We start from the raw sequence: 24,676 nt of genomic DNA on the forward strand, positions 1-24,676 counted from the left end.
TCGTGCCACCACCCGCGACAAAAGGGGTTAGGTATAAATACCTAACCCCGCGGGCGGAGCCCCCACCCGCGACACTGGAGGCCATTCCCTTAGCAAAAAACGCGCCGCCAGGCTGCCCAAATCCACCGCCGCCGCCGGCCACCTTCGCGCCGCCGTCGCGCGCCTCCCTCTGCCGCGCCGCCGTCGATCTCCTCTGTCGCGCCGTCGCCGCCGCCGGCCTCCTCGAGCTGCCGCGCGCGATTTCCTCTGCCGCGCGCGCCGCCGTGCCGCGCGCGCCGCCGTGCCGCCGTGCCGCGCGCGCCGCCGGCCGATCTCCTCTGCCGCGCGCCCCCGCGCCGCCCTGTGCCCGTGCCGGCCCCGCCGCCGCGCCGCCGCGCCCCCTCTGCAGGTAGCCGTACATCTGCGCCGGCGCCGGCCCTTTTTTTTTTTCTTAGTTAGATAATTTTGTATGTTAGTTTAAATTTTGTTGTATATAGACATTTTGTTGTAATTAGTTAGTTAGTTTATTTTTGTAATTAGTATGTAATTAGTTAGTTTATTTTTGTAAGTATTTTGTTGTAATTAGTTAGTTTATTTTTGTTGTAATTAGTTAGTTCAAATTTGTAGTTTAAATTTTGTAAGTATTTTGTTGTAATTAGTTAGTTTATTTTTGTTAAATGTAATTAGTTAGTTCAAATTTGTAGTTTAAATTTTGTTGTAACCCCGCCGACACCTCTCTCGCAAACACACCCCTCTCGCAAACACCCGCCGAGACCCCCTCTCGCAAACAACTGACGTCGACTCCCTCCCCCCTCGCAAAAACCCGTCGCCGACACCGGCGCGCCCTCTCCCTCTCGCCAACACATCTCTCTCCCTCTCGCGAAAATCACCGACGCCGCAACTCCCTCTCTTCTCTCCCTCTCGCGAAAACCGACGCCGACACCAGCCCTCTCCCTCTCGCAAAACCACCGACGCCGCAACTCCCCTCTTCTCTCCCTCTAGGGTTAGGTTAGTTTTTGGTTAGCTAGGGTTAGGGTTTGGTTTGGGTTAGAACATGTACTTATCGATTTAATTTTTTGCGAAACAATGGATCAATTCGAACGGGACTTGGAACAGGAAGACATTTTCGCGAACTTCATCCGCGATGGTGATGGAGAAGCCGGCGGCTCCGGTGATCATGGAGATGCCGGCGGCTCCGGTGATCATGGAGAAGCCGGCGGCTCCGGTGATCATGGACAAGCCGGCGGCTCCGGTGATCATGGAGATGCCGGCGGCTCCGGTGATGGAGAAGCCGACGGCTCCGGTAATGACGAGGTATACGATCAGTTGAGGCATTAATGGAATTCTATATGTACTTATGTATATAAATTAACTGATTTTTATTCTCTTAGGCCTCCGAAGATAAGTTGGACAAACGAGGCCCGGCAAAGAGACTCGGGCAAAAAGACCACTTCAACATTGAAGCTATATCACCGGAAGGCCAACCTGTGGCACCCGCGAGTGTCGGAGTGACATTTAAGAATCAGGTGCGGAGTTGTGGTTAGAGATCATATCCCGATCAATCGTTAGAGAATGGAACAAGACCAAGAATGTGTCAGAAGATCATGTTGCCGATAGGTACAAGAACACACTTTTTGACGACCTCATGTCACATTTCACTTTGCCAAATTTGGGATCGGAGTCTGAGAATGCCAAGCAGAGGGCGCTAGTGAAGAAGTGGGCTCTTAAGAAGATGGGGGAACTTTTCCGGGCGTATAAGAACCGGTTATGGCAAAATTATAAGAAAGCCAAGAAGCCTCCAGTATTCGAAAACTATCTAGCGAAGCAGGAGCATAACTGGGAAGATTTTGTGAAGTACAAAGAATCAGAGGAGGCTGTGAATCTGTCAAAGAAAAACAAGAAGAATGCAAGCGATGGGGGGCTTACACTCAGAGAGGTGCTGGGAGAAATCATTCTCTGGGAAAAGAAGAACATCAAGGTGCCAGGCTGGGTAGCCCCTACCAGTCGTCCGAGCAGGTCACCATCACCTCCTCCAGATGATCGCAGGCCACCATCACCATCACCTCCTCCAGGTGATCGCAAGCCACCATCACCTCCTCCTACTGATCACATGTCGACACCATCACCCCATGGGTACGATGTCGACCACGACATCCGTAGTCCATCTCCATCTCCAGCGCCGCCGCCTCCGCCCACTAAGACTCGGTATGCACCCGGCCGGAACCGTTTCAAGAGTCCTACCCGCAAGTTGTCGCCCCTCCCAAGAGTACCAAAGGTTCCTCCCCCCGTCCTTGGGATCTTACTCGTCGAGCAAAATGCGGCCGCCGTTGCGAAACACAACTATGATCATTTCCATAAGCCAAAACCTCCAGCCGCCGAGCCATTCACCGAGAAGCAAATAGCATATGCTACTTCTTTTACGAACACACCATCGCAATATGACTTGCACGAGAAAAAGGATGACTATACACGCCACCTTGCGAAGGTAATTGATGACAAGGCTAAAAAGAAGAAGGAGGATGACGAGGCTAAGAAGAAGAAGGAGGATGACGAGGCTAAGAAGAAGGAGGATGGCAAGGCTAAGGAGAAGGATAGTGCTAGCACGAGCAAATCATCAGCCGGGAAGAAGACAAGTGCACCCCTCAAGGCGCCCAAGCAAACGACAAAAGGCAAAAAAAGAAAGGAAGTTTCCCAGCTCGGAGAACGAGGCCAAACAATCGATCCCAGCACTCAAAGTGTTTGATGTTCCCAAGCTGTACCACAGCAACATGGTGAAGGTTTCAATCTGGATGAAGCTCAGGCGCTAGCGGCTACGATGTCCTGTACCGTGGAGGAATTGCTGAGTGCCGCAGATGTTGCACTACCCTTTGCTGACATAGCTCCTACATTTGTCTACGGGGCCGACTTGGTCGGTAGAGAGCGGCTGGATAAAATGCCAACGCATATGCGGAATTTGCATCGGTGGTACCTTGATGCGTGCAAGGAGAACCAAAAGTACATCGTGGCGAAGATCCCACGTGAATATTACTACCGAAAGGAGGAGATCCATATTGAGATGAATGAACTCCGGCAGTTATTCAATTTAGAAGCCCTCGACAAATCTCTCATGAGCTGCTATTGCTTGTAAGTTGTTAACTACATCTAAATTCATTTTCATTCGGTTCATGTTCGTTTTCATTGCATATACTCATTATATCTTATGTGTTCTCTTATGCGAGCTGAAGATCAGTGAATGCAAAAGTAATAATATTATCAATATTGGGTTTGTTGACCCCGATAAAGTACATGTTCAAACGGTAAAGCATAGCGCGTTTGATACGGGGGGAAACCTACTAAGGTTTTTGGGGGAGCAAAATTTCTGCGATTCAATACTGTTTCCTTACAACTACGAGTGAGAGTCTTAATGATCTTTTATGCACATTCAGTTTTGCTTACTCGATGTTAAGTGTAATTCCTGACGTATATACATAAACATGTGCAGCTTCCACTCGGATTCTACTAGACATTCAACTTGATAAGGGAATAGTTGAAGTAAGGGACCCAATGAGTAGAGGCCTGGACGGGTTCCGCGACCTGCAGAAGTTGCTCCAAGTGTAATTTCCTTCATCGCTGCGCTATATCTTTCGTGAGATATCAATTAATTATCCACTCATTCAATCATTCTTTTGCCTAGCAGGACTTGGAAAGCTTTCAAGAAAAACATTAAGGGTACCTGGGCAGAGAAGCTAACATTTACTACTGTACCGTGCGCCCAACAGCCACAAGGGACGAATCTATGTGGATACTACGTTTGCGAGTTCATTCGCATGTTAACCACAGAGAAGCAGAACAATAATAAATTCAACGTAAGCAATAACATTCACAACTTTATTTATTTTCGTCAATATTTCGTTATCACATTGATATAGTCATACTCATCATCTCATTTTCCTATATAGGTCGACTACATGCGGGACACACTCGAACCAAAGGAACACCTACTAGGAATTGCGGAGGAAGTAGCGGGAGTTTTGCTTAGAGAAGTAATAGACAACAACGGCTTGTTTAGTCCTAATAGGCGCTCTCCCTCTCCCCAAGTTTAATTAGTCCCGGTAGTCGTGAGCTCATGTATATATATATGTAAGGGGAATCGACTTTTGTTTCCAATATTTGGTTGATCAATCTATATATAAATGAACGTGTGTACAACTTCTAGTAGCGTATAAATATATGCAACTTTTATTTCGAATAAAAGGGGCGGTGGCGGCGGGGGCGGGGTGGGGGGCTGCATCCCTCAAACCCTAAAGCAGCAGGTTTTCGGGAGCGCCACGTCGAGGACCTTTTGCCGCGGGTGGTAATACCGCCCGCGACAAAAGGGTCTGTCCACTGCGCGCCCCGTGTCCGCCACGTGGTCGACCATATGTCGCGGGTGGTAAGTGACCCGCGACAAAAGGTGGACCTTTTATCGCGCCTCCGTTGTCGCGGCTGGCGGCCCGCGACAAAAGGGGCTCACCACCCGCGGCAAAAGGCCTCTTCTCCACTAGTGATAATTGTATGATTCCGTTAGAAAGATGCAAGGAAATATTTGCATAAAAAATTAATAACGCAAGGAAAGCTCACGTTGAATCTGATCGATCAAATCGTACGCGAAGCTAACTATGCTGACAAATTTTATCTCTTCATTCTATGTGTAAAATAAATATGTCCAATCACAAGGTACATAGTTTAATGAGAAACTAGGTGTGGTATAACAACATGATTATGTTTAAAAAATCAAAAAATAATCATATCTAATCTTCATATAATCGTGAAAAAAACGACGAAAAATTCATAGCTCATCACCCTAACAAAGGGTTTTCTTCTCACTTGAAAAACAATTCCGGTAGGCATCGGTATTCGGTTTTTAGAACTAGCGGTCACAATAGCGCTCAAGATTTGACAAACGAATTTATAAATTTGACAAAAAATTATCCAAAATATTTAATAAGTGCTACATCTCGTCCGGTAAATTTTTTTTCGGTGGTAATCGGAATAAGCGGCTTTCGGTGATATTTTGGAAATCTCGGCCAAGAAAAAATACCTTGGCCCTGATTCCAAGTTGTCCCTCTTCATGCCAAACAAAACTACTTACCTTTAATTTGATATCTAAGTATATATCAAATTAGAGCTACGTTCATGTGCTTGTATCCAAACTGTTGTTGGAAGCCCGCGATCGGCCAAATATTAAACGATTTTTATAAGATAATCATATTATGTATGCATAGCATAAATAATTGTGAGATCTTTACTTGCTTCATATATGTTGCGTACAAAGGTGACTAATATTAACCATACATGTGGTGGTGATGGTGATTTTCTAAAATTCACCTCAACTATGCAAGTTTATTAGTGAAGACGAATGTAAGAGTGCGCATTACAATACGAGAAAATAATGTATTATCCTGAGTTCATATAAACGGGACAAGCTATTATTTAACTAGACATATAGTAAATCATGTCAAATTCTCGTAGGGATCATGCCGTCTTACTTTTTTTGTCAACAAGTAAAAATTAGAGCAGTAAGGTATTGATTGCATCATTGCATGTTCATTGCGAAAAATCATACTGTGTCAAAGAACACTAAAAGTCACATATTCATATTGGAGACATGGGGTGCAGTTAGTGAGTGGATTTAGTTATGCGAAAAAATGCAGTGAATTTTTAGAGACTTGCTACAATTCGATATATGAAGCAAGGGATGGTATGGGTTAGAGATAATTTGTTGCATTATTTAATGAATGTAAGCTGGTGTATTTTACATCACGGCGACGAGAATGCGACTGATGGAATTAACGTAAACGAGAATGTGTGCAGCAAACATATGATAGTAATACAACCACTAAACAGGTAGGTGGAAAGAAGAGAACACAATTATTTACAATGATCCATCAGTGTTCATGTGAAATCATTAATCTAAGTTCTATACCAGTATTGGTGAACATGATCAACAATTATTTGATAAGATTAAAGAGGAAATGTAGATATCACACAAGTCTATTATATTACTTCAAGGGCTTTGGACTTCAATGCCATCAACTTTATGTTGTTCGAAACCAATATCATTGCCAAAAATCTAATAGCAAAAATTTCTAGAAAAACAGATCTTTGTTTCTGTGAGAGGTTGGTTCACAAATGTGAAATAGCTACACTGTTAACACAAGAAGAATATGTGTGCCATACATCGACATTGACATATATATCATCATAAAATTGAATGTTTGGTAGTTTTGTGATTTTCTCATCAGATTATTTAGATATTATATAGTAATGATTACACACTATATAAGTTTCGATACAACATACAAAATAAATTTTTTTGCGGGGGAAACATACAACATAAAAAATATCTAACATATCCAAATGTTGCCCTCGCATTTGCGAAGGCCACCATGCTAGTTATCATAATAGTAGGATACTAGTTAGGTTGCTCCACGGTGGATTGCCACTAGTCATGCCTTTTTCTTCTATATATGCCCAGCGCCTTGCTCGCCTTCATATATTCTCTTCCTGTCCATCTGAGTACTGCAAGATGTACAAACTCCTTGTCACAGCCTCTCTGCTTTCTCTTATCAACGACGGAACTGGCTTTGCCATGGCGTGGGACGATCAGGATTTCTACAGATACTGTTCACCATCCCAATTCAAGACACCTATGCAGCGCACTCACACCAGGCCCTTTGTGACATCTATGAGGAGACGTACGCAATGCTTGTATGCTGCTTGCGAGAGATAACACCAAGCATTGAAGCTGCTGGGCCAATCTCCTGCCTTAGCAACACAACTCACTTATCGTATTTATTGACTACATATCTACTCATGACAGATCTTCCATTGAGCTGTGAGGTCGTCTCAGACAACATAGTCCGGTTACCCAATTCGAGGCAAGAATGGTCAGCTACACTCAATACAAGTGTAGAAAGAATCCTCTAATCAGCAGAGATGACACTAGGTTGGGAAGATCCATGGCAGTGCTATGACTGTGAACACAAGGGGGGTCGGTGTGCATTCAGCTCGCAAAGGAATCAAACATTCTGCATGCCGCATGGTATAGTTTCTAACTGGCCATTAGCACAATATGATCGTGGCATCCTGTAACACCCCAAGTTTTCAATAATAAATAAAGAAAAGAGATAATTCAATTACTCAAATTTCACAACAAACAAAAGCTTTTCTCATGCATATAGTGTTGCATATAGCTTTATGCATAGGGTGTTTTTCCTTTGTGCAATTGCCATGATGAGTGTTTAATGTTGATCAAGAGTGCTTAAACCCTAACCCAAGATCACCTAACCCTAAATTGAGAAGAGGAAGAAAAATAGAAAGTAACTCAATTCTCACTCACATACAACTTGGCCAATTATGCAAATCACCACCAAAGGCCACCATGGCTTGGTCTATGGTTTCTAAAACTCTTATATAACAAAAACAAACAAAAATGCATAGAAGAAACCAAATTCAAATCAAAGAAATTCTCAAATGCAACATACATATGATAATGGTCATATGCCACATTTATAAAATCTTCCCCTCTTTACACCCCTGTATTTGATATTTCTTAAACCCAACTTGGTCAACCATTGACACCTCATCCAAGACCAAGTCAAGGTGAACAACTTCTCTGTTGACCACCACTGCTGAAGTTGACTAGGTTGACCAGAAACAATGTGACAAGTGAAGACTTTGAAACAAAGTGTAGATGACCCCATTTTGGAAATGTTGCAAACCTTCATCAAAATGGACACCACCACCACCATTCCCTCACATTATTCATATGTTTGAGACTCACTAAAAAGAATTCCAAAATTTAATAAAAAGGTTCTTGCGGCCATTTCTCCGAAAGCATCTGGGCTTTGCAATACCTGCTATTACACACTGGTTTTTCGACTAAACCATGCTTTATCAGTGATGATCATCTCTCCCCTACCCCTCCTGCATCTCTACATGTACCTCCTTGGCTGATTAAAGTGAGGAGAAACCCCTTTTTCTCCCCATGCCGTGCACACTCGGCCACCTTTGGCAAATGCATCTCTAGCCTCCCTCTCTCAGCACCACCTTGTCTCAGGGCATCTACTCATCACCAGAAGCATGCCAGTGCACGGCCCGAGCTCGCCCATGCACGGCATTGGCCAGCACAAGCACGCCCAGCACCATGCCAGGACGTGCCAGGCACACGGTGACCGCGCTCTGGAGCGCGCCAGAGCATCTCGCGCTCGATCGCCCTAGCCCTCTTCTGCAAAGGCTACCCCTGCATCACACATCTCCTCGCCACCCTCTAGCCGCTAGACATCGTCCAGAGCACGCGCCTGCATTGTCGCCGTCGTCCTCGTCTGAGCACCGCCGCGAGTACCGTGGTACAATGCGCAAGCGCCCGAGCTATTCCATCACGCCCTGGACGCGCAAGCTACTCCTTGCGCATCGCCATGATGCCGCCTACAAGATGCCGTCCTTGTCTTGCCCTTTGGCACGCCGGAGACGCCGCGCCATGGACACCCTCTCACAGCACCCGCCGGTCACCTCCCCATCTATAAATAGAAGCGCCCCGAGCACCTCTCCTTCACGCTAACCTACTCTCCTCTCATGCCTGCTTCTACTCAAACACCCAATTGGACACCACCTCGCCGGAGCCGCCTCAATTTGAAGACGAAGCCCGCCGGAGTCCGCAGATCATCGCCATCGATCCGCACCTCCCCAAGCTCCGCCAGTGTACTAGGGACTTCTTCACTCTCTCCAACGACGCCTCGCACCTCGCCATCGATCGCCGTCGGCCTGGAACGCTCTCCGACCCCCTAGGTACGCCGCCAGCACGTCGGGATCTCGTCGGAGACGACGACGCTCCACGGCCGCTCGATCTGGTCCTGATCCAACGAATCACATAGCGCGTACCGATTCGCTCGGTTAAGAGCCACTGACGGGTGGCCCCCACCTCATCAGGCGGCCCGCTCACACCGTCTGTGTTGCTGGGCCGTGCTGCTCCGTTTAATTCGTTTGGGCCCGTAGGCTTTTCCCGCGCGGCCCAAAAATTCAAATTGGATTTAATCTATTTAGCTCAAATTCAATTCCGATATCAATTTCAAATTTGAATAACTTTCAAACCACTACACCAAATTTAGCCAAGTTTATATATTTGAAAAGCTCATAAAATTATCTAAACAATGCCACTGGCCTCATTTCCGAATTAGTTATTAAATTTAAATGACAAAAATAACAGGGCAGGGCCTTTTCCAACTCCAAATAAAGGTTAAAAATTATCTACAAATGATTTTGAGATGATTCCAACTCTCAAAAATCACATTTGACATACTCTAATTGTTCATGCAAAAATATAGTATAGTTGTTTTACATGATCATGAACTAGAGCTAAATAATGACTATGGATCTATCTCTAGTCCATTTAACCACCTACACATAAATTTATTTAAATAGTAAGAGGGAAATCTCTCATTTAAATTGTGATCCTAAGTAATTCAAATGGAGGTACTGACTTAGGTCTAATAAGCCTCATGCTTGGTTACTTAGAGACATTAAATCATTAACATGTTAGTATTAAAGTGCATGAGGTGTAGCACCTCATTTAATTTCTACTCTCAAATAATAGATATGAAGTCTTGACCTTGGTCAACTAATATTCATACCTTATTATTATTTGAAGAGATTAAATTTTAATAAGATTGAATGAGAGGAAATTATTTCCTCCAACACATTAAAGAGCTATACTATTAAATAATTATAATGAGAGGAAATTATTTTTCTTTAACATAAACAAAGTAAATCACCATGCTAATAAGATGTGATGCTAGCCTAGGCTTGTGTGCATTTTTGGTGTGTTTAGCTTAACACTTAAGTTTGTATGGTGGTCGTATACCTCGTTTTCGTGTATAGACGCTAGTAACGAGGAGTATCAAGAGGAGGAAGGCTACTCCCAAGAGGAGGAGGAAAACTTTGATTCCTATCCCAACCAAGGCAAGCTAATATTCTTGCAAGCCAACTTAATGTAAAGCTCTTCATGAGCAAGGCAACATTACATGTTACATTATGTTCAACCTCCTATCACATGTTTTGCCTAATTATTATTTTTACTTATGGTATTTCAAAGTTTACTTTTTGATTCATGATTCACTAGGTCTAGAATAGAATAAGAGTATCAAAATTAGCCTAAGCAAATAAAGATGGATAGCACCCCCTCATGACTAGTGGCTAGTGCTAACAAATAAAAATTGACTACTCTAGATGGGAACATGTGAAAGAAAATGACTTTGAAAACCTTGGAATGATGGAGCATTCTATTGAAAGTTTTTGAAAGTGAATATGACTGGTGAATGACTTGGTTGAAGTTTACGAAAACTGATGGTTGGGTTCGGATGCGATACCATTCCAATTTGAAAGTACCCCCACAATACCCAACATGGGTAAGGGCTTAACTAGAAATTTATGTGCCCTAGTATGGGTTCCCTCTAAACAAGCATCATAGGGGTTATGCCGAGGCTGCCTCCGTTACAACCGATATGATGTGAATGTGAGGTGAATGTACGACCCAAGCCCTGTGCAGTTCCCGGGTTGACAGTTGGTTTTCACCGGGAGGCCAAGCTCATGGGGAGAGGTGCCTATACTAGGGTAGGTAAGTGAAAGGTTATGGTTGGTAGTCCGCGCATGGAGTGCGGTAAATCAGGGCCAGTTAACCCTGACGGAGTATTGCAAATATTGTGGCACAAGTGTACGACCTCTGCAGAGTGTAGAACTATTCGAATAGCCGTGTCCACGGTCACGGACGATTGGAAAGGCCATACTGTTCCGTCATCAGGCTCTTTTCAAAAATATGACACGTGAAGGGTGACTTGAATTTGGTGAACATAACTGATGTTGTGGGAATGACACTGATGTTCCCACTTGAGCTAGTCTAGAGATTCAAGCATCTTTACTAAATATTTATGAACTAAACTTGGCTTTATGCAAATAAACCTAGAGCTTAGCAAGCCATTAAAATTGATAATTGCTTACATTAGTGTTAGTTTGCGAGTACTTAAAGTACTCATGGTTGTGTCCCTGGCTATTCCAATGCTAGACTATGAAGAGGAGCTACACTATGATGATGACGGTCAACAAGACGTCTACCAGAACTAGGATGCTTCTAACGTCAAGCGTTGGCCTGTGGACAGATAGTTCCACCTACTTCGACGCTTCCGCTATTTGTTGTGTTGATGGATCGCTAGATCCACTATTTGTGTAATATTGGATCATGTGATCTATTGTTGTAAGACTCGATATGTTGTAATAAATGATGACTCTATGATATTCAACCATTATGTCTTGCAACAACAATATTCCTGGGATTGCGATGTACGACATAATAGGCATCTGGACTTAAAAATCCGGGTGTTGACAAGTTGGTATCAGAGCCATTGTTTGACCTTAGAAGCCCCTAGTTTAGAATGGACGTTTGAAACACTTAGATTTAAAAATAATAAGAGAAATAGTTATGAAAACATATTCATATTCTTACCCTCGAGGAGCTTTTGCAAAACCATAAGTTAAGATTTTTTAGTACAAGTAACTTAACAATTTGCACACTTACACTCCTAATTTACTCCTCCATGTCTCTACAGTTGGAGCCCTTTGTCCAGACCGAGGTGTACCAGCTAGGGAATGGCGGAGACCTGATCTTCGAAAGGGACCTGCATGCCCTCTCGGAGTCTCTTGGACGCTCGCCACCTTAGTTCTACGGGGGACAGGTCAATGACCAGCCCGGTGGACAGCTACAGTGGGTGATCATGGCTGATCTCCCCGGGAAGCCTGAGTCTCCCATGTTCGGCAGGATCCAGTTCTCTCTCAGGGAGAACAACTGGGCGGATGGACTCACCCGCGCCATGCAGGAAGCGCTCGCACGTCTGTGCGGGCAGAACGCCATGGCTCTCCAAGGAGGACACTTTGCTCACCTCGCAAGGCACAACTCCCTTGGAGTACCCCTGAACCTGCCGTTCCACCCCGTGCTAAGGCACCATGTGGACCACCTCGACTTCATGCTGTGCGAAACTCGCACCGCGCTGGACAACTCCCGCGGCCTCACCAACTACGCCTATCTCCAGATGATCCGGAAGGATGAGACCATCAAGGTCATCACCAAGGAACACCGGGCTCTTCGTCGTGAGAACACGAAGAAGGACTACGCCATCCACCGCCTCAAGGCCAAGGTCGCCGCAATGAAGGAGACCATCAGGACCCAAGAAGACCAACTCCAAGCCCTCGAAGGAGAAGGAGAAGGAGAAGGGGAAAACATCCCAGGAGATGGCTACTCCTATGCGAGCAACGAGGAAAATGATGATCTGGAATTCCACCCCTATGGAGATGACACCGCCCCGATCAATGTTGATGGAGAGTAGTCACTGGTGTACCTTACGTAGGTGTGAGTTGTATCGGTCCCAATGTATCGTAGCTTGATGAAAGGGTTCTTCAAACCCTCCGATGTGTTACCTTGTACTGTTGGCATCATGAATAAAATAAAAGTGTGTTTAGTTGCAACATGTCAAGAACTCAAGTTTTAAATCTTGAACTTTACCCAAAGTAAGCCATAGAAATTTCCCTCTCATCTCGTGATCTATGTTCAGATGGCACCTCCCGGCCGAGCATCGCATGATGCTATGATGCAACTGCTGCAGACCCTCATGGCAGATAGAGAGGCTGAACGAGCTGAAAGGCAAGCCAACATCGCTGCACTACAACAGATTGCCCAGAACAACCAAGGCCACGGAAACCATGAGAACCCGGGCTCAAAGTTGAAGAACTTCCAGAACACCAACCCACCGGTGTTTAGCAAGACCGAGGAACCACTTGATGCGGACGATTGGCTCCATACCATGGAGAACAATCTTGAAGTGGCCGGAGTGGAGGCCAATGATAAGGTTCTGTTCGCCACGCACTACCTGGTAGGACCAGCACGTGCCTGGTGGACTAGTGCCCGCGCATTGAATGCGGGCAAATGATGACCTGGGCTGACTTCAAGCTCAAGTTCAGCAAGTACCATGTGCCCCCGAGCCTGATCAAAAAGATGAGGGACGAGTTCCGTGAACTCAAATAGGACAGAATGACTGTGGTGGAGTACCGCGACAAGTTTCTTACCTTGTCAAGGTACGCCCCTGATGAGACTGATACCACCGAGAAGAGGAAGGAGAGGTTTCTGAACAGACTGCACGATGAGATGCAGACCGTGTTGGTCAACATTCCTTTTGCTGACCTCGAAGCCCTTGTTGACTCCGCCATCCAAATGGAGGGCAAGCTGAACCAAACCAATGAGAACCGCAAGCGCCGAATGATGAATCAGAGTGGGCCCAACAATACCTCCAAGTTTCGCCCCAGCTCAAGCGGAGGATTCACCCCCAGAAATAACAGGCCACCGGCACAGATGTCGCGCCCCGGTTATCAGAACCGGAGTGGAGGAAACCCCAGGCCAGGAGGCCACCACAACAACAACAACAACTATGTCCACCACAGCACCAACCTCAACCGCGCACCGATAAGGGCCCCCGCCAACAACACCAACCCCAACACAGCTCCGAGGACGGGGAGCAACGCTGTTCCCGTCGCCCCCAAGGACAAGGCCACCATCACTTGCTATGAGTGTGGTGTAGTGGGACACTATTCCAATGAGTGCCCCAAGAGACTCGCCAAGCTCGCCGCCAACACCGCTGCACCTGCTCAGCAGCAACGCCGTGTCACCAACGGCAAGAAGTTCGCCCCCAACAACCCCAACAACCGCAGAGGCCGCCTCTTTCACATAAGTATGGAAGAAGCCCAGGAAGCGCCCGATGTCGTGCTGGGTATGTTCTCTGTTAACTCAGTACTGGCAAGAGTGTTGTTTGATTCCGGAGCATCGCATTCATTCGTCACCGAAGATTTTGCATGCACTAGTAAGATTCAACCCATCAGTTTGAAGCATGTCATGATAGTTCAAATACCCGGTTCAACTACAAAAGCTAGAAAAATTTGCAAGGATATACCCATCAGAACCCATGAAATAGAGTTTGATGCAAATTTGATTGTTCTGGGAACAAAGGGTTTGAAAGTAGTACTGGGTATGGATTGGATGTCCAAGCATCATGGACTGATTGACTGTGCCAACAAGTCCATCACCATGACTAGTCGCACTGGAGTATTAGTAGAATCTATCTCAGAAAGACTGCCCAGAGAGTTTACCTACAGCCAGAGTTTAGGCACTCCTACCCTGGATCAGATCAGGGTCGTCTGTAGATTCCCTGATGTGTTTCCTGATGATCTACCCGGTATGCCTCCAGATCGGGATACCGAGCTTATCATTGAGTTAATCCCTGGAACCGGACCCATAACCCAGAGAGCTTACAGCATGAACCCCGCAGAATTAGTGGAACTGAAGAAGCAACTGGATGATATGCTAGCCAAAGGTTTGATTCAACCAAGTGCATCGCCCTGGAGATCGCCAGTTTTGTTTGTGGATAAGAAGGATGGTGCAAACCGTTTATGTACGGATTACCGCAAGCTTACTGATGTGACCATCAAGAACAAATATCCCTTGCCCAAGATAGAAGACTTGTTTGACCAGTTGACCGGTGTCACCGTGTTCTCTAAGATTGAGCTTAGGACAGGTTACCATCAGCTAAAGATTCGTGCAACGGATATCCCAAAAACGGCTTTTACCACCAGATATGGGTTGTATGAGTACAACGTCATGTCATTTGGGCTGACCAATGCTCCCGCTTACTTCATGAATCTCATGAATAAGATCTTCATGAACTTTTTGGACGAGTTTGTCGTCGTTTTCATCGATGACATCCTAATCTACTCCAAGTCCGAGAAGGAACATGAGCAACACCTAGAGATCGTCCTAGAAACCCTTAGACAGCACAAGTTGTACGCCAAGTTCAGCAAGTGCGATTTTTGGTTGAGGGAAGCAGGATTCCTGGGACACATCTTGTCAGCGGGGGGAATTGCTGTTGATTCCTCGAAGACTAAGACCGTTGCAGAATGGAAAACCCCAACCGCTCAGACTGAAGTCCGTGCTTTTCTCGGATTGGCGGGATACTACCGCCGATTCGTTGAAGGATTTTCAGGCATAGCAAGACCCATGACTCAATGGCTGAAAAAGGACAAGAAGTTTGAACGGACTAACAAATGTGAAGAAAGCTTCCAGAAGCTCAAGACCAAGTTGACAATAGCCCCCAATATTGATCATGCCGGCCATCACCAAGCCATTTGGTGTGTACTGTGATGCCTCCAAGATTGGTCTTGGATGTGTATTGATGCAAGAAGGCCAGGTGATCTCATACCTGTCTAGGCAACTAAAGCCACATGAGCAGAATTATCCGACCCATGACTTAGAACTTGTGGCCATAGTGTTAGCTTTGAAAGTTTGGCGTCATTACCTCATGGGTAATCGAGGCGAGATTTATTCGGATCACCAGAGTTTGAAGTATATCTTCACTCAGAAGGAGCTGAATATGAGGCAAAAAAGATGGTTAGAGTTAATCAAGGATTAGGATATGGAAATCCACTATCACCCCGGCAAGGCCAAGGTGGTAGCCGATGCTTAGAGTAGACTGCCGTGGCAATTAAACTCCATGATCACCGAAGAACAACCTAGCCTGCACCAAGAGTTTGAACAGTTTAGACTAGAGCTGGTTAGCGAAGGTTATCTCGCCAGCATAGAGCTACAACCTACCTTGATCAGTCAGATCAAGGAAGCCCAAAAAGGAAATGCTAGTAGTGACGGAATCAAGAACCAAATAGCTGCAGGAAAGACACCAGGTTTCACTGTAGATGAAGAAGGAATACTTTGGTACAACGGACGCCTGTACTTGCCGTCAGATTCGGAGATAAAACCAGTTATCCTGAAAGAAACCCACGACCCCCCTTTATTCCATTCACCCCGGGGCTACCAAGATGTACTCGGACTTGAAGAAATAGATTTGGTGGCATGGAATGAAGTGAGAAATCAGGAGCTACAGCGCCAAGTGTGACATATGTCAGAGAGTCAGGGCCGAGCATCAACGACCCACAGGACTACTACAACCCCTGCAGATTCCCGAGTGAAAGTGGGATTCGGTAGGAATGGACTCCATAGCCAGACTACCCAAATCTAGCAAAGGAAATGATTCTATCCGGGTAGTAGTGGGTAGATTGACCAGGGTCGTTCGTTTTGGAAGACTGTCTACCGTACGCAGAATTTTCGTATAACAACAGCTACCAAACCAGCTTGCAAATGGCCCCTTTTGAAGCCTTGTACGGAAGCAAGTGCAGTACCCCTCTGAACTGGTCGGAAGTCGGAGAGAGTCAAGTCGTTGGACCAGATATTCTCCGAGAAACTGAAGAAAAGGTACACAAGATTCGAGAGTACCTCAAGACAGCCCAATCCCGACAGAAGAGCTACGCTGACAAAGGAGGCCGAGAAATGTCTTTCAAGATAGGAGATTTAGTGTATCTCAAAGTGTCCCCTCTTAAAGGAATGCAAAGATTCCAGCTTAGAGGAAAGCTTGCACCCCGCTAGGTCGGACCTTTCAAAATCCTGAGTCGCCGAGGAGAAGTGTCTTATCACCTCGAATTGCCAGAAGAAATGGCAGCGGTACACAATGTGTTTCACATCTCTCTACCCCGCAAATGCTTGGAAGTACCGGAAAAGACCGAAGTTTTCAAGAACATTGAGCACAGATCTGTGGACATCAACTCAGACCTGATTTATCGCAAAATGCCAATTCACATTCTGGAAGAAGCTTTCAGAACCACGCATACCAGGAGTATCAAGTGTCTGAATATCCAATGGAGTAATCACACCGAAGAAGAGGCCACTTGGGAAAGAGAAGACCCCAGGAGACTGAGTACCCAAATCTCTTTAGTACCTAGTTTTCTTTAAGATCTCGGGACGAGATCTTTTGTAAGGGGGAAGGGTTTGTAACACCCCAAGTTTTCAATAATAAATAAAGAAAAGAGATAATTCAATTACTCAAATTTCACAACAAACAAAAACTTTTCTCATGCATATAGTGTTGCATATAGCTTTATGCATAGGGTGTTTTACCTTTGTGCAATTGCCATGATGAGTGTTTAATGTTGATCAAGAGTGCTTAAACCCTAACCCAAGATCACCTAACCCTAAATTGAGAAGAGGAAGAAAAATAGAAAGTAACTCAATTCTCACTCACATACAACTTGGCCAATTATGCAAATCACCACCAAAGGCCACCATGGCTTGGTCTATGGTTTCTAAAACTCTTATATAACAAAAACAAACACAAATGCATAGAAGAAACCAAATTCAAATCAAAGAAATTCTCAAATGCAACATACATATGATAATGGTCATATGCCACATTTATAAAATCTTCCCTCTTTACACCCCTGTATTTGATATTTCTTAAACCCAACTTGGTCAACCATTTACACCTCATCCAAGACCAAGTCAAGGTGAACAACTTCTCTGTTGACCACCACTGCTGAAGTTGACTAGGTTGACCAGAAACAATGTGACAAGTGAAGACTTTGAAACAAAGTGTAGATGACCCCCATTTTGGAAATGTTGCAAACCTTCATCAAAATGGACACCACCACCACCATTCCCTCACATTATTCATATGTTTGAGACTCACCAAAAAGAATTCCAAAATTCAATAAAAAGGTTCTTGCGGCCATTTCTCCGAAAGCATCTGGGCTTTGCAATACCTGCTATTACACACTGGTTTTTCGACTAAACCATGCTTTATCAGTGATGATCATCTCTCCCCTACCCCTCCTACATCTCTACATGTACCTCCTTGGCTGATTAAAGTGAGGAGAAACCCCTTTTTCTCCCCATGCCGTGCACACTCGGCCACCTTTGGCAAATGCATCTCTAGCCTCCCTCTCTCAGCACCACCTTGTCTCAGGGCATCTACTCATCACCAGAAGCATGCCAGTGCACGGCCCGAGCTCGCCCATGCACGGCATTGGCTAGCACAAGCACGCCCAGCACCATGCCAGGACGTGCCAGGCACACGGTGACCGCGCTCTGGAGCGCGCCAGAGCATCTCGCGCTCGATCGCCCTAGCCCTCTTCTGCAAAGGCTATCCCTGCATCACACATCTCCTCGCCACCCTCTAGCCGCTAGACATCGTCCGCAGCACGCGCTCGCATTGTCGCCGTCGTCCTCGTCTGAGCACCGCCGCGAGTACCGTGGTACAATGCGCAAGCGCCCGAGCTATTCCATCACGCCTTGGACGCGCCAGCTACTCCTTGCGCATCGCCATGATGCCGCCTACAAGATGCCGTCCTTGTCTTGCCCTTTGGCACGCCGGAGACGCCGCGCCATGGACACCCTCTCACAGCACCCGCCGGTCACCTCCCCATCTATAAATAGAAGCGCCCCGAGCACCTCTCCTTCACGCTAACCTACTCTCCTCTCATCCCTGCTTCTACTCAAACACCCAATTGGACACCACCTCGCCGGAGCCGCCTCAATTTGAAGACGGAGCCTGCCGGAGTCCGCAGATCATCGCCATCGATCCGCGCCTCCCCAAGCTCCGCCACTGTACCAGGGACTTCTTCACCCTCGCCAACGACGCCTCGCACCTCGCCATCGATCGCCGGCGGCCTGGAACGCTCTCCGACCCCCTAGGTACGTCGCCAGCACGCCAGGATCTCGTCGGACACGACGACGCTCCACGACCGCTCGATCTGGTCCTGATCCAACGGATCACATAGCGCGTACTGATTCGCTCGGTTAAGAGCCACTGACGGGTGGCCCCCACCTCGTCAGGCGGCCCGCTCACACCGTCTGTGTTGTTGGGCCGTGCTGCTCCGTTTAATTCGTTTGGGCCCGTAGGCTTTTCCCGCGCGGCCCAAAAATTCAAATTGGATTTAATCTATTTAGCTCAAATTCAATACTGATATCAATTTCAAATTTGAATAACTTTCAAACCACTACACCAAATTTAGCCAAGTTTATATATTTGAAAAGCTCATAAAATTATCTAAACAATGCCACTAGCCTCATTTCTAAATTAGTAATTAAATTTAAATGACAAAAATAACAGGGCAGGGCCTTTTCCAACTCCAAATAAAGGTTAAAAATTATATACAAATGATTTTGAGATGATTCCAACTCTCAAAAATCACATTTGACATACTCTAATTGTTCATGCAAAAATATAGTATAGTTGTTTTACATGATCATGAACTAGAGATAAATAATGACTATGGATCTATCTCTAGTCCATTTAACCACCTACACATAAATTTATTTAAATAGTAAGAGGGAAAATCTCTCATTTAAATTGTGATCCTAAGTAATTCAAATGGAGGTACTGACTTAGGTCTAATAAGTCTCATGCTTGGTTACTTAGAGACACTAAATCATTAACATGTTAGTATTAAAGTGCATGAGGTGTAGCACCTCATTTAATTTCTACTCTCAAATAATAGATATGAAGTGTTGACCTTGGTCAACTAATATTCATACCTTATTATTATTTGAAGAGATTAAATTTTAATAAGATTCAATGAGAGGAAATTATTTCCTCCAACACATTAAAGAGCTATACTATTAAATAATTATAATGAGAGGAAATTATTTTTCTTTAACATAAACAAAGTAAATCACCATGCTAATAAGATGTGATGCTAGCCTAGGCTTGTGTGTATTTTTGGTGTGTTTATCTTAACACTTAAGTTTGTATGGTGGTCGTATACCTCGTTTTCGTGTATAGACGCTAGTAACGAGGAGTATCAAGAGGAGGAAGGCTACTCCCAAGAGGAGGAGGAAAACTTTGATTCCTATCCCAACCAAGGCAAGCTAATATTCTTGCAAGCCAACTTAATGTAAAGCTCTTCATGAGCAAGGCAACATTACATGTTACATTATGTTCAACCTTCTATCCCATGTTTTGCCTAATTATTATTTTTACTTATGGTATTTCAAAGTTTACTTTTTGATTCATGATTCACTAGGTCTAGAATAGAATAAGAGTATCACAATTAGCCTAAGCAAATAAAGCTGGATAGCACCCCCTCATGACTAGTGGCTAGTGCTAACAAATAAAAATTGACTACTCTAGATGGGAACATGTGAAAGAAAATGACTTTGAAAACCTTGGAATGATGGAGCATTCTATTGAAACTTTTTGAAAGCGAATATGACTGGTGAATGACTTGGTGAAGTTTACCAAAACTGATGGTTGGGTTCGGATGCGATACCATTCCAATTTGAAAGTACCCCCACAATACCCAACATGGGTAAGGGCTTAAGTAGAAATTTATGTGCCCTAGTATGGGTTCCCTCTAAACAAGCATCATAGGGGTTATGCCGAGGCTGCCTCCGTTACAACCGATATGATGTGAATGTGAGGTGAATGTACGACCCAAGCCCTGTGCAGTTCCCGGGTTGACAGTTGGTTTTCACCGGGAGGCCAAGCTCATGGGGAGAGGTGCCTATACTAGGGTAGGTAAGTGAAAGGTTATGGTTGGTAGTCCACGCATGGAGTGCGGTAAATCAGGGCCAGTTAACCCTGACGGAGTATTGCAAATAATGTGGCACAAGTGTACGACCTCTGCAGAGTGTAGAACTATTTGAATAGCCGTGTCCACGATCACGGACGATTGGAAATGCCATACTGTTCCGTCATCAGGCTCTTTTCAAAAATATGACACGTGAAGGGTGACTTGAATTTGGTGAACATAACTGATGTTGTGGGAATGACACTGATGTTCCCACTTGAGCTAGTCTAGAGATTCAAGCATCTTTACTAAATATTTATGAACTAAACTTGGCTTTATGCAAATAAACCTAGAGCTTAGCAAGCCATTAAAATTGATAATTTCTTACATTAGTGTTAGTTTGCGAGTACTTAAAGTACTCATGGCTGTGTCCCTGGCTATTCCAATGCCAGACTATGAAGAGGAGCCACACTATGATGATGACGGTCAACAAGACGTCTACCAGAACTAGGATGCTTCTAACGTCAAGCGTTGGCCTGTGGACAGATAGTTTCACCTACTTCGACGCTTCCGCTATTTGTTGTGTTCATGAATCGCTAGATCCACTATTTGTGTAATATTGGATCATGTGATCTATTGTTGTAAGACTCGATATGTTATAATAAATGATGACTCTATGATATTCAACTATTATGTCAACAACAATATTCCTGGGATTGCGATGTACGACATAATAGGCATCTGGACTTAAAAATCCGGGTGTTGACACATACCCTTTTATTTTTTGAACTAGTTTAAATTTAATTTCACCTGGAAGTTATTTTTTTACCAGAATTTTCCCATGTTACAATTCGATATGTTGCAGTCTGAACGATTTTTAACCTATAAACTGTTTGAGCAACTACCAAGATTTTTTTAAAAAGTTTACTTTTTGTCTTCCTAAATCAACAGCCAAATCTCACTCTCTTTTTTCTATTTGCAGGTTCACACATCAAAGTCATTGCAGGTATTAATACAGCCCATATATCTCTCTCCATTTCAAAAGAATAATAAACATAGAAAAAGATAGGAAATAAAGCTTCCCAATACTCACAACTTGAATTTTTTAGAAAATGGAAGAAATCATTTCCCAACGTCTGCAGATGCACATGACCCACGTTTACTACAAACTCAGTCAGCATGAGGCCACCATAACGATTCAGCCAAAAGAAAGACAATAACAAGCAGAACCAAAATAGAGTTTGAAACACCAGATTTCATTTATTCCTGTAATATGGATATTACATGCTCGTCTTATCCCCATTACAATCAGTAGGTAATTGTTTCCAATGCTAATACAATATGCTACTTTCATTTTTTTTCCCAAAAGAGGAAGCCTCTACATTTATTGATGCATATAACCTGTTACTTAATTATTAAAATTTGTTTACAAGACATTACATCTCAAGGGTCACATAAGGTCCATACATGAATCAACCATCTAAAAAAAATACCAACATGAAGCGACTTTGCATCAATAAATCTCGTGCAACTACTTCCAAATGGTTGCCCACACAAATCATGACCTGCGTGTGCTCCGCGATCTGGATAAATGACCCCGTACAGATTCTTTTTTGTGCAATTTGCTAATTTCATCTTCTCTGTTTATCCAGCAACATCATCAGTGGCCACATTAATTGTTCTTCTCTTGATAGTGGCCACCGCACTTTATCTTTCATTGAAGACAAATTATAACAAAGAGATACATTTGAAGGTTGAAATGTTTCTAAAAACATACAGCACGTCAAAACCCTCGAGATACACCTTCTCTGAAGTAAAAAAGATAACCAGACGGTTTAAGGTAAAAGTAGGACAGGGAGGATTTGGAAGCGTATACAAAGGTGAGCTACCAAATGGAGTGCCTGTGGCAGTCAAGGTGCTGGAGAACTCTACAGGAGAGGGAGAACTATTCATCAATGAAGTTGCAACCATCGGACTAATCCACCATGCCAATATTGTCCGCCTCGTGGGCTTTTGCTCTGAGGGGACGAGACGGGCTCTTCTCTATGAATTCATGCCTAATGATTCGCTGGAGAAATACATATTCTCGCATGATTCTAATGTTTTTCAAGATCTCCTAGTACCTGAAAAAATGCTAGACATTGCATTTGGCATCGCCAGAGTAATGGAGTACCTGCACCAAGGATGCAACCAGCGCATCCTTCACTTTGACATCAAGCCACACAACATCTTGCTGGACTACAACTTCGCCCCGAAGATCTCAGACTTTGGCCTTGCAAAACTGTGTGCCAGGGATCAAAGTGCTGTCACCTTAACTGCAGCAAGAGGTACTATGGGATACATTGCACCAGAGCTATATTCTCGTAACTTTGGGGGCGTATCCTACAAGTCAGATGTATATAGTTTTGGTATGCTAGTGTTGGAAATGGTGAGTGGAAGGAGGAACTCAGACCAAGGGATTGAAAGCCAGAGAGAGGTTTACCTCCCTGAGTGGATCTATGAGCCAGGACTCAGTACTTACAAGGGAACTGACGGAGGAAGAGAAAGTAAAGATGAGACAGCTGGCCATCGTGGCACTGTGGTGCATCCAGTGGAACCCAAAGAATCGGCCCTCAATGACAAATGTGGTAAATATGTTAACAGAGAGGTTGCAGAATCTACAGATACCACCAAAGCCTTTTGTGTCTCATCTGATACTTATCCTGTGCAGTAAAACATGGAGAACACACTACCATGATAGGTAATAATAACTGAGAGCTATCCTCACTTGTGTATTTCGGGCTTTCAGTAACCAGCATGTAATACTTCAACTAGTTGCAGCATATCAGATTCAATCCGTATTTAACACTTGAATTATGATACATATGATGGCTACCTTGTGATGTTGTTGTAGTGATTTATCCTCACTCGACTAATTCTGCAATGCAGTTGTCTTCCACGAATTCCTCACTTCAAAATGCAGTGCACGAACTGACACGAGTTTTGGACTTCGTTACATGGTGCGAACAGGGCAATTGATATCAAATCTATCCCCACTATAATTCGTTGTTCCTGGGACCTGAAATTGTATTACTCCGTAAGATAGTCTTAGATTTTTTGCGCGGCTTCCTGTGGGCCGGTAGGGCAGAGGCCAATTGTGGGCACTGCCATGTCAATTGGTCCAGGGTGTGCCGGCCGCTGTGGCTGGGGGGCCTGGGAATCCCGACTTGGTCGAGGGTGCGCGCGCTGGATCTGGAGGATGCGTACCGACCCTACGCGACCATGGCGTGGGCTCGATATGCAGTTCTCTAAGATGGAGCTCGACGTCTTCACGACCTCCACTACGATGGAGGTAGGCGATGGGGAGTCCGCCCTCTTTTGGGAGGACAAATGGCTGGATGGCAGATCCATCAAGGAGATGGCGCTGGAGGTGTATGCGCTGGTCCCTAAGCGCCGCCGGAAGGCGCGCACGGTTCGGGAGGCGCTGATCGATCGAACCTGGATCCCCGACATAGCAGGCACGCCAAGTGCACTCGTACTTTGGCAATACGTGAAGCTAAAGGGTAGGCTTTGCGATGATAGGATGGTGGACAACGGATGGCCGATACAGTGCTCGATCCTGCTATGACGCCCTCTTCCAGGGGGCTATCACGTCAAGGTTTTGAAGGCTGGATTGGAAATCTTGGGCGCCGCCAAGGGTGAAGTTCTTCATATGGCTGGCCTACATGGACAAATGTTGGACGGGTGAGAGGATAGCGAGGCGGGGCTTACCGCATGCGCCTACATGCCCGTTGTGCGACCAGGCTGTGGAGACCATGGCGCACCTGCTCACTGGGTGCTCTTTCTTCAGGATGGTGTGGTTTGAGGTCCTCTCGTGGATCCGATCCACCTCAGTTCCTCCCACGGTGGAGGGTGACTTCGCGGAGTGGTGGTCGCAGGCTGTGCGGACCGCCCCCCCGCCAACTGCGCAAAGGAACTTCGTCGATTATCATGCTTACGACATGGTGGATTTGGAGACACCGGAATGCGGCGGTCTTCGACAATGCGCAGCCTTCAGTGGAGTCCCTATTCAACGACATTAGGTCTGATGCGCGGCAATGGGCGGACGCGGGAGCGCGGGGTGTCTGTCAGCTCCTCCCCTAGACTAGTTTTTCTTGGGTTGAGTTATATAGGCGGGGTGTGTCCTCTAGGGACTTGTACATATAACCTTTTTTTCTATCAATACATCGAAACGCAATGCTTTTGCCTTTTCGCGAAAAAAAAGATAGTCTTAGAT

At 45.1% G+C, this 24,676-nt stretch overlaps 1 pseudogene; it reads left to right on the plus strand.

Annotated features, from left to right (window-relative positions):
* Nucleotides 1–6,673: 6,673 nt before the first annotated feature.
* LOC124664114 lies at nucleotides 6,674–23,712 on the plus strand (annotated as a pseudogene).
* The last annotated feature ends 964 nt before the right edge of the window (nucleotides 23,713–24,676 follow it).

This window comes from Lolium rigidum, chromosome 6 (genome assembly GCF_022539505.1).
Source record: "Lolium rigidum isolate FL_2022 chromosome 6, APGP_CSIRO_Lrig_0.1, whole genome shotgun sequence".
Classification (NCBI taxonomy): domain Eukaryota; kingdom Viridiplantae; phylum Streptophyta; class Magnoliopsida; order Poales; family Poaceae; genus Lolium; species Lolium rigidum.